This window comes from Dreissena polymorpha, chromosome 9 (assembly GCF_020536995.1).
Source record: "Dreissena polymorpha isolate Duluth1 chromosome 9, UMN_Dpol_1.0, whole genome shotgun sequence".
Lineage (NCBI taxonomy): Eukaryota > Metazoa > Mollusca > Bivalvia > Myida > Dreissenidae > Dreissena > Dreissena polymorpha.
This window is the reverse complement of record NC_068363.1, coordinates 1,906,441-1,924,754: the sequence shown is the minus strand read 5'-3', so window position 1 is coordinate 1,924,754 and position 18,314 is coordinate 1,906,441. Positions and strand designations below refer to the sequence as shown.

The following is an 18,314-nucleotide window of genomic DNA, read 5'->3' as shown; positions in this document are numbered from 1 at the left end:
TTAACTTAAATACGGGAAAAAAATAACACACTATGCACATGAATAATTATTTATATCTCGCTCAAGTCAAGCTACTAAAACACGGAATTCTTCAGAAAGGCGGTTTCTTATCAAATTTCTTCTATGTCTAGTCCAAGTCTGTACGTAGGCAATAACTTGCTTTCGTTTCTCCTCGCACAGTCCCACCGTACACCTAAAGTTTCCCTGGCAACGGCATTTCGACTCGAGTCCATTTTGGCCTCTTTTGCCTTCGGTTTCACGCGCAGTCTCCCCGGGTTGTCAAACTCGTGGTCACTAATATTGAAATAAATACAAATAAATACATTACTTCGGTTGAAATAACATGTGTTTTTTTCTTTTAAATTTTACTTAAAATATTCCGAATGGACATATTACATGTATTACCATAATACAGTTTGTGCACGACTAAAAAAGCTTTACGGACAAACAAAATTACCGAATATCGGAATAGCTCTTGATGTTTGGTTCATCTTCACCTTTGCCATCGACGTTATATTGACCAACGAGTTTGTACACATTCTTTTTCGAGGTTGTATAGAAGAAGTGCCTGAAAGTTTTAACAATAGTTTGGGTTGGAATCTAAATGCATCGGAGGTCAATTTACGGCGTAATATGAAATAAACACGACTTATAAGCCTGTTATCCGCGAGTGACTATATGAAAATGGAATTATAACATTTTTAATAGTTTTAATTTTTTATGAAACAATAACATCGCTTCAGAAACATAATAAATAACAACTAGTCGTTCTAGCCGAATATCGACTTGCCGTGCTTGCCTTGAATTTCGTTGCTTGTCGTGTTAGCCAAAGTGTTGATGTACATTAGAAATGTCATTAAGTGGTGTTTTCAGGTATTTTTTTCGGACAAAACACATTTTATATGGAATTAATCACGTCCGCACATATTGGTTCACTGCAAAAAGGAATATAAAACAGATATTTTGGACGATTTCAAATGTGCTTGTCGTGCTTGCGTTCATTGTAACGTAAAAACTAGGAATTTGCCTCGAATGATAGACTAAACTACTCATCTGGTGACAAATATTTATATAACCGGGAATAGTGCTCAACTTTTCCCTTAGCCTGCGCTTTATTTCGTCAAAAAAAGTAAATAATAAGATACTTACGTGGATTTGAAATTTCTAAGCGGGGCCAATGTTGACAAATTTCTACTTAGCGTGCTAGCCAAAATGACGTCACAAACCACGTGGTATGGCCACACTGCTAGAGATCAATTTTGTTTAAGATTTTATGAATCTTGTTCATTATATTTATTTTTGTAATTAAAGTTTGATGTTTGGTCATGATGGGTCAAAATATAGGTCACCAGGTCAAATCTTACAAAAACCACATAAACACTTCATACGCCAGAGTTTTGGTTCAGTAATGATGAAACTTGACCATAATGTTTGTCTGGACAATATCTAGGTAAAGTTTGACGTTTGGTAATGTGGGGACAAAATCTTGGTCATGGGGTCTAATCTTACAAAAACCGTATAAACACACTAGATGCCATAGTTTTGGTCCAATAATGATGATACTTAACCAGGATGTTTTTCTTGATGATATCTAGGCCATGTTTGACATTTGGTCATGTGGGGTCAAAATCCTGGTTACGAGGTCCAAATCTTACAAAAACCTTGTAAACAAATGTAGAATTAGCATTACTTGCAAATGTGTGCATGCAAAAAATCCATGCAAATGGACACTACTCAATCAGCATTAATATATGCTCACACTGCAAAAGTAAACAGAAGAGAACTAATCTAATATGCTCTAGAGTACTGAATTTTTTAACTAAGCAATGAACAAGGCCTTGTAAAAAGGGTAAGCGAACTAAGGCCATCTTTGCCCTCTTGTTTACTATATAAACCTTATGAAGGTCATTACAGTTTCCGATGGTATGCCAAGATTAAAGGTTGCGGGAAATACAATTGACCAGCATGAACTAGAGAACACATTTTTGAAAAAGTAAAATCTAATAAGTAAACACGATTTTTGCATGCGTTTCGGCTCATTTAAAAAAATCGATGAAGAATCCAGTTCAAAGCGACGCTTTGGTCGTTGGTTCCGGTGAAGTCTCGCCTTTATGGTGACTTTATTGACGGCACACTCTCGGCAACGCTGTACAAAATATTGGCATTTAGTCCAGTCGGGAATTTCAGTACGAATTCGCAGCGCAACTGTTGTTTTAGTATAAAGCTATCGGATAATCTTTGTGGAAGGTAGGTCCGATAAGGATATATATAGTAAGGCGGGAAGAGCAGACGTGTTTTTTGGAACTCTGACAAAACTTGGGTTACTTTTTAAGTTTCTACAGGAAAACACTCGTTTTAGTATCGAAATAAAGGATATAGTGTGAACTATTCATCAGTGTAAAAATGCTATCGAAATGACAGGAAGAAAAAGGAAAGATAAGAAGAAAAGAAGTGAAAGTGATGAGAATTCTGAAGATAGCAAACGTATAAACACGCAAAATGCGCCTGGGGGGGGGGGGCCTGGATCAATCAGCCAGGTACTGGGAGAAGCAAACTCAGTCCTATACCACGAAGGGATTAGCGTGAGCAAAAGTAACGCATTTGACGTGCTGAGTTGTGTGTGCGATAGTACCAACGCAGAAGGATTAACGAAGGATTGTACTGGAACACCATTCACACATCCAACGTGCAAAGTAGTGTGACCGACGTTAACCAATTCGCCGAGCCAAAGCTGCCTAAAACTATGGAAGGCAAAACGGGTCATCACAAGATGGGGCCAACAAACGCAGACATTATTGCAATGCTTGGCAAAATTGACTTAAAACTAAACGACATGGACTCACGATTAAAGACACTCGAAGGGCTGGAGAAGAAAATTGATAATTTCGATAAGGATCTCAAAAAACTATGGGCACACATGGACACAGTAACCAAAGATACCAGGGACAAAGTGGACAGGGTGGAAAATAAAATTGACTCTGTAGGCGTTGATATTGAGAGAGCTAAAAGAAAGATATTAGATTTGGAAAAGGACAACAGCAAATTACGAGAGGACATGAACTACGTGCAATCCCAAAGCATGCGGAATAACTTAATATTCGGAAACATCCCTGAAGAACCAAATGAAACCCCTATCAAATGTGAACAATTAGTGAGAGACTTCATGTTGGAGAAACTCAAACTGTCTAGGGAAGCGGTGGCTGCTATGAAATTCAAAAGGGCGCACATGATGGGCCATAAAAACACAACCAGCAGAGGAACCACCGGAAACGGCGGCGAGGAGAGGCACTGAAGCATTGTTTGCAAATTTTCATTCTTCGGCGACAGAGAGCAAGTTCGCGGAAGTAGCAAGAACCTCCGAGGAACGCAGTTCTATGTAACGGAACAATTCCCACCGGAAGTCGCGGAAAAAGACGGCGTCTCTTCAGAAGAGTTAAAGAGAAAAAGCAGGCGGGAAAACGGGCGTGGGTGTCATATGACACTTTGTACGTTGACGGCAGGCCAATTAAGGACGGGTAGAAGGGACCGGATGGACTTAGGTGTGTAGTCTGGAACTGCAACGGATTGAGCGCAGCCAAACGAGAGAATCCAGATTTCCTTGCCATTGTATCACAGTATGACCTAATTATTATTTTTTTTAGAATCATGGACATGTAAAGCAAGCAAACTCGAATATCAGGATACGATTGCCACAATTTTTATAGGAAATATAGACATAGGCATGCTAAGCGCAACAGTGGCGGTATAGTAGTATATACACGCAAAAGCATAACCAGTAGCAAATCGGTTGTTAAAATTTTCATGATACAATAATATGGCTTAAATTAGATAAATCGTTTTTTTAACAATAACGAAAATATATTTATTGCAGCGGTATATATATGGGGTAATGATTCTCCGATGGCCAACTTGGTAGATACGGACTTGTTCGAAAGTCTCGGTTACGATATTAACCATTTCCAATCGTTGGGCACAGTTATGTTAGCGGGGGATTTTAACGCTAGAACAGTGTGTAAATGTGATGCTATTCTTTCCGATGCATATATATACGATATTGACCCCGACTTCTATTTAGCTGATAGCACGTTACCAAGATTTTCAATGGACAAGAGAAGTAACTCTCAAGGAAATAGTTTACTTGATTTATGCAAGGCCACGACACTGAGAATCGCTAACGGTAGATTGGGAGCTGATTTTAGCATTGGTAAATATACATGTTTAAATACTCATGGCGCAAGTGCCATCGATTACCTGTTAATAAGTGAACATCATTTTAATACCGTAGACATCTTCTTTGTAAACGATTTTAACAATTTCAATGATCATGCCCCGTTGTCTTTCAATGTGATATGCAACATGCGAGTTACAGTAGAAGAACCATATATATGTGAATACGTTAAATGGCGAGATGATGAAAACAGCATTTCCGTGAGGGATTAATAAAAAGGGCTCCGGATTTTAACGATCTACTCCAAAGCCATATCGAACAAACCGACACAAATATTGACACCATTGTAAAAAATGTCACCAATATTGTAAGAGATGTTGCTGACCCATTATTTATCAAGCACGTTAAAAAATATCCACAATTAGAACGACACACTTTATCGGATTGCGATAAATGGTTTGATCAAGAATGTAGAGAAGCGAAACGATGCATATAAATAACAACTCACATAGTGATACAGATAGAGTAAAAATGTGTCAATTAAAACGTACTTTTAAATTAATCACAAAAAATAAGCGTAAGGCGTACAATCTCAGACGCTGTAAACAATTTGAAGATCTTAAACGGCACAAACCCAAGGACTTTTGGACGTTCTTTAGATCACACAATCCATCAGGTTGTACTAGCAACATGTCACTTAATGACTTTAAGAATCATTTCCAGCAAATGTTTTCAAATGAAAATTTTAATGATTATGCTAACGCAGAAGATTTTAATTCAAACCATGACTTCGACAATTTTGACAACGTATATGGGGACCCTGATAACCAAATAAAGTATAGTGAAGCTATTGCCGTCTTAAAGAAATGTAAATCAGCTGGCGTAGATAAATTGCTTAACGAATATTTTATAGAAGCCTGTGATATTTTGGCGGGTTACATTCCAACGATTTTTAACATGATTTTTAATACAGGCAAATTCCCGTTATCTTGGACTGAAGGGGTTATAATAGGGTGATAAATCCGACCCTAGTAATTATAGAGGCATCACCTTATTAAGTAACTTCGCAAAGTTGTTTACATGTGTTTTCAACCAGCGAATAACAACATGGTGTGAAATAAACGATGTTATATCTGACGTGCAGTTTGGGTTTAGAAAAGACAGGTCAACAAAAGATGCGGTTTTCATACTCCATTCAATTATTCAAAAATATGTTAATATAAATAAACGATTGTATTGTTGTTTCATAGATATGAAACGTTGTTTTGATTCTATATATTTTAATGCACTGTGGTTAAAGTTATACAAGTCCAATTTAGAGCAAAATGTTGCGCATAATACGCAGTATGTACCAGTCGGTCAAAGCATGTGTTAGACATTGCAACACATACTCGGAGTATTTTAATATATCAATCGGACTAAGACAGGGGGAGATAACATCGCCGATCCTTTTTTCTCTTTTCGTGGACGATCTTGAAATGTTTTTACAAAATGGACATAATGCTGAAATAAATATACAAGACATATGTTTAATTCTACTTCTGTTTGCAGACAATATGGTTGTCATAGGTGAAACGCCGGAAGACCTACAACAGTCTATCGACCGTTTATATGAATATTGTAATACCTGGGGTTTGCAAGTTAACATTCCAAAAACCAAAATTATTCGTTCCGCAAACTCGGAGCTATCAAACGTAATGAGCGGTTGGTATATGGTAACGAAAACATAGACATTGTTAACGATTTTATTTATCTGGGTGTAACCCTTAATTATACAGGGAATTTTAATCTCAATACTAATACTTTGCGTGGTAAGGGCTTAAAAGCACTCAACGTATTGTTATCCAACCTGAAAACTTATAATTGTAAACCAAAGGTAGCTTTGCAGTTATTTTGATGCTTTTGTGTCTTCAATTATCACATACTCGTGTGAAATATGAGGTTTCTCAAAGTGTAGCGAGTTGGAAAAAATGCACCTTAAATTCTGCAAGGCTGTTCTTGGTGTCAGAAAATCAACCTCAAGTGTAGCCGTTTACGGTGAACTTGGTAGATACCCGTTGTATATTAACAGATATGTACGTATTGTAAAAATATTGGTTTAAAATAACTAGAAGCGAAAACATAATATTACGATATATATTGGAAGATGGTCTAATTGCCGTAATTAACAATACATTGAACTGGTTTGGGAACGTTAGGGACATATTATCTAAATACGGATTTAATTATGTTTGGTCTAATAACTCACAAATCAACGAGGTTAATTTTTTTGTCATTGTTTAAACAAAGAGTTATCGACGAATACTTACAAGAGTGGAATCGAGATATTATTGATAATAGGGTATAATTGTATACAAAGCAATTAAAACAACATTTTCGTTTGAACCATATACAGAGACGATTGTTTCAAGAAATTTAAGAACAGCGATTACGAAAATACGCATCTGTGCTCATTACTTGAGAATACAGACTGTAAGATAGATTAGAACGAAACTTGCGACTCTGCCAATTATGTGACAGTAATGAAATAGAATATGAATACCAATTTTTGTTGAAATGTTCTAAATTTGCCCAAATTAGAGAAAACTACATGAAAACCTTTTATAGAGTCAGATCTAGTATGTTCAAACTCACAATATTATTAACTACAGAAAATAAAAATATACCAATAATAATGTATAATTCATTCACGGTATTTGTTTTATAGTTTAAAATGTATATTGAACACAATATGACATCATGTGATATGCTATATTTGAACATGTAGTGTTTTTAGTATATGATGATATAGATGTTGCATTCATATTAATTATATGTATTATTCGGTACTGTTTCGATACCTGATTTTGTGAGTGTGATTCGAATGTATAATGTGTGCTCCTTCGAAAGTATAATTATTGTTATATTTCGAAATTGAAATAATTTTTATATTTTACTGATTATAGACTATGCCGATGTATTATGATACAAGTTCAACCATAATTTGTTATTGTGCCGTTGCTACTTAAATTGTATGTGGTTCGGCTGCGCACTGTTATATTCTATGCTCCTTCAAATTACAATTAATGTTTTACCTTAATGATTACAAAAGTAGTAAAAAGCATTCATATGTAGCAATATACACTGTTAACATGTTATTTAATACGAGTTTTGTTCAAGTATCTGTAAAGTTCATCCATAACTATTATATAACATTTCTGCTAAATCCACTTACTATATTCATGTATTTTGTATTATTGTTTTTTTTAACATTAGAAACTGTAAAGATTTTTGTGTAATAAAAATATGTTCTGTTCTTCTGTTCTGTTCTGATAAAACGTCAAGAACTGTATAAGAGATTAAAATATCTTACATTGAACATATCCAATAATAAGGAATAGAAAGCTGCGCTATGCTAGAAGCATAAGATCCGATTGTAAGTATGCGAAATTATGGCCTCCGAATCAAGATTTGCGTGTAAGTTAGTTTCTTATTCGGCAGCCTTTAAACTAGGTTATCACTTTCAGATATTTTATCTGTTTAATGTTGTGTGTGTTATTTCAGCTTCATCATATTTGATGTCTGTGTTTTGTCCTATTTCTAAGGCATATTTTAATTGACGCTAAACTCTCAAAACAAATATTATGACGACGAAAATAAGTAACTTGCCTAAAAAAAGACGACGAAAATAAGTAACTTGCTTAAAAAAATAAGTAAAAATTATCCAAAGTGCACCCTTCTCAACACTGAACATGTATTCTCCTCTAAGGGTTGCTAGCAATGCCTTCCAGTTTTTTATGTTGATGTTGTCGCCGATGAAACATGGTGATCGTGTCGCGTTAAGCAATTAGACTCCTGCATCGAGAGCACAATTTCAATTTGAAACGAAAACACGAAAACTCATAATAACTAAAATCAGACTTTAGAAGAAACATATTGCAAAGCACAAAAAGGCTACTTTTATCGAAAAAGATCGGTATTAACTGTTGAATATTGCATTTATAAACATTTAATCCACGCATCTTATAAATTGATGAATATATATTCACACATATGGCCAGTTACGGGATCTCTGATTTAAAAATAGGATATGGGGTTCCCACTTTAAAAACATGTATCTCCATACCTTTTTTTATCCGATATAAACACGGTTTAAGATATATAGAGGTACATACTATATATACGTCATTTATTTAACGTCTTATACAAGAAAATATACAGCGACATTAAATGGGAGGTATATAAAATATCAATTTCCGACGTGATTGTGGTTTTCGATTAAAGACCTTATTGTGACATTTGATTGCATTACCTATTAGATATATATATGGATTAGATATAGATATATATATGAATAAGACGCAAATATTGTAACTATAGTAACGATAATACGTAACGAAGCGCCCACATTGGTGAATATCATGCATCATTCACATTAAATGTTTATTTTTAAATATCGCACCATGGGTGCAACAAGGTACCACGTGACATTGAAATAAGAAAACACATAGTATCTTTTTGCACCAATGGGGCGATATAAACGTTCCGAGAACTTAATTATTTTTTCGTCTAAATATAAAAACTATATACGTTACAGTCTTAACATGTTTCAGATAAAACTAAATATACACTAACATATTACTTTTAACGGGATGATGCGGCAGTTTGCGCTGTGTATACAGTCCAACCTTCCCGAGCGACCTCCTGTTAATAGCGGCCAACAGTCAATAACGACAACACCAATTTCCTCCCGAACGATTTCGCTATATATTGAACCAGCGAATAAAGCCGACCTGCGAACAAAGACCAAAGACCGCCCTTTTACATTCCCGAAAGTCCATTTTGATAGCTTACAACGACCACTGCAATCATAAAAATGAACGATTTTGCAACTTTCGAAAAACAAAATGGCCGCCATGACGCTGTGTAGTCACGTGATACACATCTTACCAGTGGACTCGTCGGTCGCTATGGAAATATTGGCAAGTGACAGTTTATAGCACTCGATAACAGTTGTTTCTTTATTTAACACGCATTGCTAATTGGTAGTCGCCTGCTTCTTTTATGCATTTGACAGTTTGTCAAAAGTGTAAAAATATTGCCTTTGTATTTAAGTGACTCGCGATTAATGTACTAATTGCTGAAAATATCAAAAACAAGTTTGGGGCTTTCATCAACTCATTAAGGAAATTAAAGGTTTTATATCAATAACGATGCCTGAAATACAAACATTTTGATAGCCATTCCCTTCTTACATTTCTCCTTGATAAGACGTGCATAGATTATAGACAAGTAATCAGTTCAATTTAACCATCATGGCTTCCAAGCGTAAGTTCTTGATGTTGGAAGAACGCGTTGCGGTCATTAGTATGTTAGTTAAAGGACACAGTTGTAGACAAGTGGCTAGTGATCTTGCTGTAGGCAAAACTCAAATCCAGAACATTCTGAATTACATGTACATATACATGTATGTCAATAATTATTTATAAATGTATATGATTAATGAAATAAATAATAAAAACATAAGGGACTGGAAATAATGAAGACAAAACTGTGTTTTCAATCCTTAATTTATTATACATGCATAAGTATTCAAACATTTAAACAAAAGAGCACATACATAGATAAGGTACCTGTTAAAGTACTACTAGCATATTTTGCAAAGTTTCAATCGACCCTGAGAATAAAGACCACCTGTGAACAAAGACCACAACGACCAAATCCCTTGAGTGGTCTTTATAGACAGGTTAGACTGTACATGTTTAACTGTTCAAAGTAGCCCAAAGAGTTTTTATAAGTGAAAATAATGCGTCTCGGTTATTCACTTATCGACCTTATCAGTAGAGGGATAAAAATGCCTTCTGATATAATATCAGTTTCAAATAAAGAATTTAAAACGCTTGGGCAAGATCTGGTTGGATTTCGATGGATCGTTGAATAAAAATAGATTTCCAGCAAAACGTCAGGCTCCATTTTATCCTCTACATGTGTAGGACAGGTTGTACACATAAGTATAGAGGTTTCTTTGAATTTTATTTTTAGCAGTTTCGCGATTAAATAATGGGAATCAAATTATGTTCCATTTCAAAAGTACAATATACCAACCCATCTTTATTACCAATGATTTTTCGAGAATTCGTGTTGTTTATTTAAGTACGAAATAAGGACAGTATTAAAAAGGACATAAAAGGATTTTATATGCACTTGAAATCCAAAATATGCTTTTGCATAGTGGATGCCTAAGATTACTTTTGACGTGTATTTCTTGTAAATTTCAGCCAAAGAGAAAAACATTCGTAAACTGTAATTCTAAAGAAATGCTTGGTATGTGATTTATTATGATTGGAGCGTGAATGTTACAAAATTTCCATTAAACACATATGAGCTTCAATTTGCCTTAAATAAATGGTGTTTGGTGTTTAATCTCAGTATGCTTATGAACTATTCATAGTGTACGCGTTTATGTATAATTATAACAAATTAGTAGAAAGTACTCATGAATTTTTTGTTATGCTAATGTGAATCGAAATACGAAAGAGGATGGTTTTTCTAAACTTTTTTTCTTTTTATGGTCAGTTTTCTGTGCTATAAACTGTACCAACTCATTGGTAAGTGTTAAATCTCTGTTTGAATGACACTGAAATCAACTCGCTAAACTTTTAGTAATGATGAACGCAAGACAAATAGTATGGTAAACTATGCTTAGTAACCGTTTATATGAAAACAGCAAAGTTAAATTACCGGATACAAAGCAAAACTAAGAACGAGACATTACTAAATTTTAATTAATCACGAGATTTGAAAACAACAACGACAAGAATTTATTTTTTAATCAAAAGTTTATAACATAAAATTGCGCTGTGAATGATATTTGAAATACATCCTCTTAAACAGATTTATATTTTTAAAAAGGATTTGTCCTGTCGCAAATTTAGTACTAAGCAGCTTTCTATTTAAATGACAATTCGTTCATTATAACTGCATGCTCTAAGCAAATATATACAAACAAAGGCCCCTGTCAAAAAAACAACAACAAACAAACACAAATCAAGCATTAGACCAATACTCATGCATTATCATGTATGTCATTAATTCGTGAATGTTACTAAAATTGTTCCTCTTCCTTTATTACACTGTATTTAATGTTATCTGGAAAAACCGACAAATATCTCGGCAATGGCACAAACAGGCGTACATGTTAGAGGTCGATAACACCCATTCGAATCGCTGTTGTCTAAATTGTATGTGAAATAATTGCTTAATTCAGGAATGCTTTTAATATTTTTATAAAAAAAATATCTTAACTTGCCAATAAGCAATAATAAGAATTACAGTATTAAAAGCATACACAAAATATTACTATTATTATTAGTAATACTAAACGTAGTATTATGGTTTTCAATGCAAATTTATTTAGAGGCATTTTAAAACTTTCAACTTGTTTTTTATTTGAACTCGTTACACAGGACCGCCTTTCCCTTAAAGGTAAATATAACATCTAAAAGGACAGGGTATTGTATAATACATTCATTCACTGAATTCGAATATAATAAAAAACAATTCCCAAATCGTAAAAAATAATTTAATATGTCCTTTTAACTGTTCACTGGCTTGAAATTTGTATTTATTTATTTACTTGAATTTATATTTTGTTCATTTTAACAAAATGTTTTTTTTATATTTATTTCAACACAATCATTTCAAATGACGTCTTAGAGAAATGCAAACACAAATGTGAAATGTGGTGAAGTTGAACACATTGACAATATTGGAATTTCATAACCATAACCATATTTGCATCACTTGTTAATCGGATAATGCAGAAAGAATAACGTTTCCTTTAAACAACATACAGATCCTCATTAAATTTAAGTTTGTTGTAATTCACACAATATGCATACATGTTACAATACCTGAAACATAACATAACATCAGACAGCTGTGTGTGTATGTAATTAATATGTGTTTAACAGCTTGTGTGACGACATTGACCAGTTTGTCATTGAAATCTGAACATGTTCATATTGGCTGCTTTCAGGGAAAACGGGGCTTAATGCATGTCAAATAAGTGGTTTCCCAGATAAGCCTGTGCACAGTGATAAGCCTGTGCAATGCACACAAGCTAATCAAGGAGGACACTTTCTGATTTTTATGGTGTTTTTCGTTTAAAGAGAGTCTCTGGTACTGGGATGACAATTTATGCATTTGCATTAAGCCCTGATTTTTTCCAAAACGAAGCTTAAATTATCTTTTCTATTAATGATTTGAAAAAAAGAGGATAAAAGTGATAATAACTTCAAATTAACCTCGCTGACAAGGCGAATCACTTTTAAATCAAATAAACAACGTATGTATTCAAAAATTTTACCTTGTGGCATTTTAGTAAACATCTAAAAGGGACCTTTTCACAGTTTGTCATGAAATGCTTAATACAGATAAATGTAAACATTGGATCGTAAAAGCTCCATTAAAAAACAAGAATAGAATTAAAGAAACAAAAACGTCAACTGGGCTCAAACCACTGACCCCTGGAATAAAAGTTTATCGTTTAGACCACTCGGCCATCCGTGCTCATACAATGAGAGATGTATTTTATACTTTATATAAGCAATCCTCGTAGTATGACAAAATATAACGACGATAACAGAACTCTTCAAAATTATAAAATCGTTTAATTTTGTCAATTTACCAAAACGTGAAAAGGTTCCTTTAATGTCTTCAGACTTGCAAATTGAATGAGTTCAATACACTGTCAGAATTTACATCATTGATAACTTACAGGTTTAGTGGTTGCCTGTTAGCCTGGGGCCAATAGATTTAAGCCCAGGAAACTAAATTTCAAAAGATTGATGTACTGTTTTGCTTAAAAGCTGGGTAACTTTTCAAACCTTGAACAACTCAATCTAATTTAACATAGATTACAAGTTGAGGACTGTGCATCAATTAGGCCTAGGAAATTATTCAATTCCGGCTCACAACAAGACATGATGCATTAAAAGTCTGTCATGTCGGCTAAATTGTTGCTGAATACTTGAACAAAAATAAATAAAGTATTAGATACACACAACACAACATGAACATGATTCTAGGCTTGTATTCCTTAACGTTCTTAAGATGATTGCCAGTGCAGCATTAAATTGCGAAAAGAGAGACATATTGTTTGTTTTTTGTCTAAGTGATTTCTATAACATAAGTATGAGGATAAACTGTGCACACACATCTCGACATGTGCTTTAAGACACAGTTTTTATAAATTTGAATGGGATGTGTTCATTTCAAACTTGCGATATAAAAAGCTATAACATAATGTTGATAACTGAGTTGCGTCTTAGATTATGCAATGGCGAAGAACTTCAGTGCCTTCAGCTCTTTGATTTTAAAATAAAGACATGTATGCAGATTTTAAAATAAAACGGCCATAGCGGCCTCGCGCTATCAAACAGAGCTTGGACAAACCTAAAATCAATACAAACAGAAGCAAATGGGTCGTTAAGCGTTTGCAACTTGTAATAAAATGAACAAAAACTTTTATTTATAACTGTAAATGCCCAAACGTAGATAAATGTGCTATCCAGATCTCTTCAACTTTGGACAACCCCATCTAGTCAGATTGTACAAACAACGATGGCCCATTGTGTCAATCCATTACAATTGTATGCATGTGATAACAGTTGATATGATGCGCGATTTGTAAAGGACTTAATGTGTCATCTTTGTTTTTACACACACAGTTGGAGACTTTTCTAACGCATCACTTAATCATATCAATATAGCTCCCTTATTTTTGAACGGCTTGTGATGCAATTTGGACCAAAAGTAATTCAACACATATCTGAAAATTCCTGAAATTTTAATTGTAATTGAAAAACAACAAAATATAAAACTTAACAAATTAAAAACGTCACTTCAAAAGTCAAATTCGCAAACTCTTATAACGTTAAATAATAACAATGTGAAAAGTAAAACGCATAAACTTACACGTCTTAATAACTCACCGGCTTGCAACATGCCGATTGAGCCGTTTCGCCCCTAAATATTCATACGAGCCATATTGTTTTCTTTAATTAATGTTATGTTTTTCTTGTGTAAAAACTTACCTAGAATTATGAAATTGAAATTAAATTGGAATAGCATGTATATCGTCTGTTACTACACTTGGTGATTTTTCTAACGCAACACTTTTAAAACTTACATATCTCAGTAATGAGTAAATATTCTAAGTTCGCGATTGCGCTCCTGATTATTCATACCAGCTATATTGTTTTGTAAATTAATATTATGTTTAACTTGTATAAGAACCCACCACAAATAATTAAATTGAAATAAAACTAGAATCAAATCACGTGCAAAAATATGGAACCACACCTACCCCACGTGCTAAAGCGTCCAATCGTCACGGATGAATGATTTCATCGTGGGCTTTCATAGAATGTAGTCTAATGATCGTATGTTCAATTTTAAATCAAAATCTTTACTCATAAATGAGATATTCAAATTTGAAAAGTGATGCGTTAGAAAAGTCCCCAAGTGTAGATGATTATTATAGTTTTCCCAAATGAGAGCCTTTCAAATAGTAGGTATATTTTATGTCACCGCTAACAAATTCGTGGGTTGGCTGTGAATGTCATGTGTAGAATAGCAAAATGTTGGTAATAAATTTTATTGACAAGCACACATTACACACTTTGTCTATCCTATAAGGCTTTATCTTTAGAAAAGTCCGGTCACGTTTTAGTACTGTTGTCCATATCCGTTACATGTCAAACCCTTCAGGATTCCTTTTATTTAACCCAGACGTTCTGAATCGACGCTCTATATGTACAGAGCAATACTAAGATAACGCTTTCAAATTGTCATAGTTTATAAGTGGCGTGTCGAATAATATTGATTGTTCTAGCTATATTGTTCAAATATAGAATAATCGTGAGTCACGAATAATACCTTCGACCACAACTTAAGAATCACGCTGTTAAAAGTGTGATTATAATTTTTTTCTTTCAGTTAATAAGTCAGTAAATAGTCACACATTTCCCAGTCAAAATAACTCGTTTGTGAACGCATGATTTGATAGCGTTCATTGTGAGATAACTCTTACTTTCTGTATATCACGTAAATGCATGTCTCCTGTTTGCTGCTTTTTCATGCATTGCGCATACACAGACACTGACTTCAAATCAAAATCTTCTGCAATTGCGCATGTTGTTTTGAAGCACAAAATAATTGCACATATAAAAACATGAGATTTATTTCTGAAATATTTAGATATATATTTGTTCCAATTTGTACTGGGAAGCAAACATCGCACTACAATGACATAAAAATACAATTCTTCAATCGTGTAATCTTACGCAAAAAGATGCCATATACTATCAGTGCGTGACTTCGTTTTGTTTGTAAATCTTTTAAAGACAGAGATAAAAAAAGTGGAACTCTGATAGCATGATCAAAAGAAAACAATACAACCTATTAGAACTCAATTAACACGACTATTATCACAGTTTAAAATAGTTTGGTTTATAAGACCAACTAACAAAACATAAGAAACATATAAAATCCAATGCATCTATTAGCATGCTATAGGATAACGAACATTATCACAACGTTTGGGACTAACTTATTATATTAATGTTGTTCATATATTCTGTCGTTTGTACTGCGCTTGCAAAAACTTACTGTTTGCAAATAAAACGTAATTATTTATTGAAAGTGTGTTTGAACATATAAATTAACATAACTGATCAATCGGTAATAAAAACAAGAGCACCGCCTTGCGGGTGCAGATCGCTCATCTATTTTCTTTTTAAAGGTGAAGGGACTCAAAGGAGGGAGGGGTGGAGTGAAGAGGGGTGTATAGTGTGGGGGTGTTGACATTTATAACATTATCTTCCAAAAATGCGAAAAAAAATGCAAAAAAATGCAAAAAAAATTTGAGGGGGGGGGGGGGGGGAGGGATGGGGGAGGTATAGTGTGAGGGTGTGGTGGTCATTTGTGAGATGATCTTAAAACAAATAAGGGGGGGGGGGGGTAGGGTGAGGGGATTCTTGGGTGCGATGGTTGACGGTATTTCAAAAATAAAATAATAAAAATAAATATTTGTGTTTTTTAACCGTTTAAAAAAAAATTGGGGGGGTGGGTGGGTGGGGGGTATAGTGTGAGGGTGTGGTGGCTATTTGTGAGATGATCTAAAAAATAAATAAATAAATAGGGGGGATTTTGGGGGAGTAGGGGAAAGGGCACGGGGGATGGTTTGGGTGGAGTCTATTGTGGTATGTCAGGTAAGAGTAGTTTTGTCAAAGTATCAATCAAATCTAATCAAAAATAAAGAACTTATGGCAATTTTAGCAAAATTTAATAATTTGACCTTGAGAGTCAAGGTCATTCAAAGGTCAATGTAAAATTCAACTTGCCAGGTACAGTAACTTCATGATAGCATGAAAGTATTTGAAGTTGAAAGCAATAGCCTTGACACTTTTGAAGTAAAGTTGATCGAAACACAAAATTTAACCATATATTCAAAGTTACTAAGTCAAAAAAGGGCCATAATTCCGTAAAAATGACAACCAGAGTTATGCAACTTGTCCTTTTACTGTCCCCTTATGATAGTTTGCGAGTGTTCCTAGTATGAAAGCAATATCTATGATACTTTAGGGGTAAAGTGGACCAAAACACAAAACTTAACCAAATTTTCAATTTTCTAAGTATAAGGGCCCATAATTCCGTCCAAATGCCAGTCAGAGTTACATAACTTTGCCTGCTCAGTCCCCTTATGATAGTTAATAAGTGTTGCAAGTATGAAAGCAATAGCTTTGATACTGTAGGAATAAAGTGGACCTAAACACAAAACTTAACCAAAATTTCTATTTCCTAAGTATAAAAAGGGCACATAATTCTGTCAAAATGCCAGTCAGAGTTACATAACTTTGCCTGCACAGTCCACTTATGATAGTTAGTAAGTGTTGCAAGTATGAAAGCAATAGCTTTGATACTTAAGGAATATAATGGACCTAAACACAGAACTTAACCAAAATTTTCAATTTTCTAAGTATAAAAAGGACACATAATTCTGTCAAAATGCACGCCAGAGTTATCTAACTTTGCCTGCCCAGTCCCCTCATGATAGTAAGTAAGTGTACCAAGTTTGAATGCAATAACATTGGTACTTTCTGAGAAAAGTGGACCTAAACGCAAAACTTAACCGGACGCCAACGCCGACGCCGACGCCAATGTGATGACAATAGCTCATAATTTTTTTTCAAAAAATAGATGAGCTAATAAGAGCTTTACAATAATATGAAATGTCAACTGGGTCGGATTTTTTAACATTAAGTTTAAGCGTAAGATGATTGATACCCGTTCAATATTACATTTTAAAATCATTTAAACAAAGAATTTAAATTATTTGTTATGTATTTGATGCTTCATCGAATGCGAATGAAGGAGTTAACACTTTTGGTTTACGCCAACATAGTATAAACATATTGTGCCGGGCATTCAAAACCTATGGATTATTTCTTATCTCTTGAAGTCATTGCATACGTTTTCCATGCGAACATTTAAAACAAACACAAAAGTTGAAACTATTAGTTTTTATTGAGTAAAATGTGAGCATGTCACTTTTGTTTTCCTAAGAGTGCTCAAACAAGCGACAAGTAACCTTACCATGTGTCATCGAACGTATCAATCGTGTATCTGAATGCATCTGTGCACGTAATATATGCATGCGGATGCATTGTTTTAATGTGTGAAATACTCTGCTTGTAACATTAACCAACACATTTTTTCTAATATGTTGTTTTAAAGAGAATGAATAGTTGGATAGTATTTCGACAGTAAAATGAATATTTACACGCGTTATATTGATGGGTTCGCTACATAACACAGGTTTCGAAAGGTGTCGAAAAAACGCAAGAATGAAGCATGACAGCAATACAGTAAACTGCTTTTGTATATCCGTTTTCGACGAGCGGTATGTATGCACACATGTGGGCAAACGTGTTATGTATTATTACTCTACAGCCTTTGAATAACATCCTACAGTGACTCCAAAGCATAAAATGAAGGTCTCAAGCATGCACGTGTGCAAGTTGATAACGCCTAAGCGTCATGTAATGAAACAATAATAATGAAGCTAGTTTTGAATTACTTAAGGCTGAATAAGATATTTAGA

General features: G+C 34.2%; 1 long non-coding RNA gene across 2 annotated transcripts; it reads right to left on the bottom strand.

The window, feature by feature from the left end:
• Positions 1 to 35: 35 nt before the first annotated feature.
• LOC127845274 (uncharacterized) lies at positions 36 to 7,633 on the bottom strand. Of its 2 annotated transcripts, none has more exons than XR_008033152.1 (3): positions 7,521 to 7,633; positions 458 to 568; positions 36 to 294 (listed from the first exon to the last, which is right to left on the bottom strand). It is a non-coding gene; the product is annotated as an uncharacterized LOC127845274 (long non-coding RNA). The 2 variants fall into 2 exon arrangements; XR_008033151.1 differs by lacking the exon at positions 7,521 to 7,633 and adding an exon at positions 1,150 to 1,572.
• Positions 7,634 to 18,314: the final 10,681 nt, after the last annotated feature.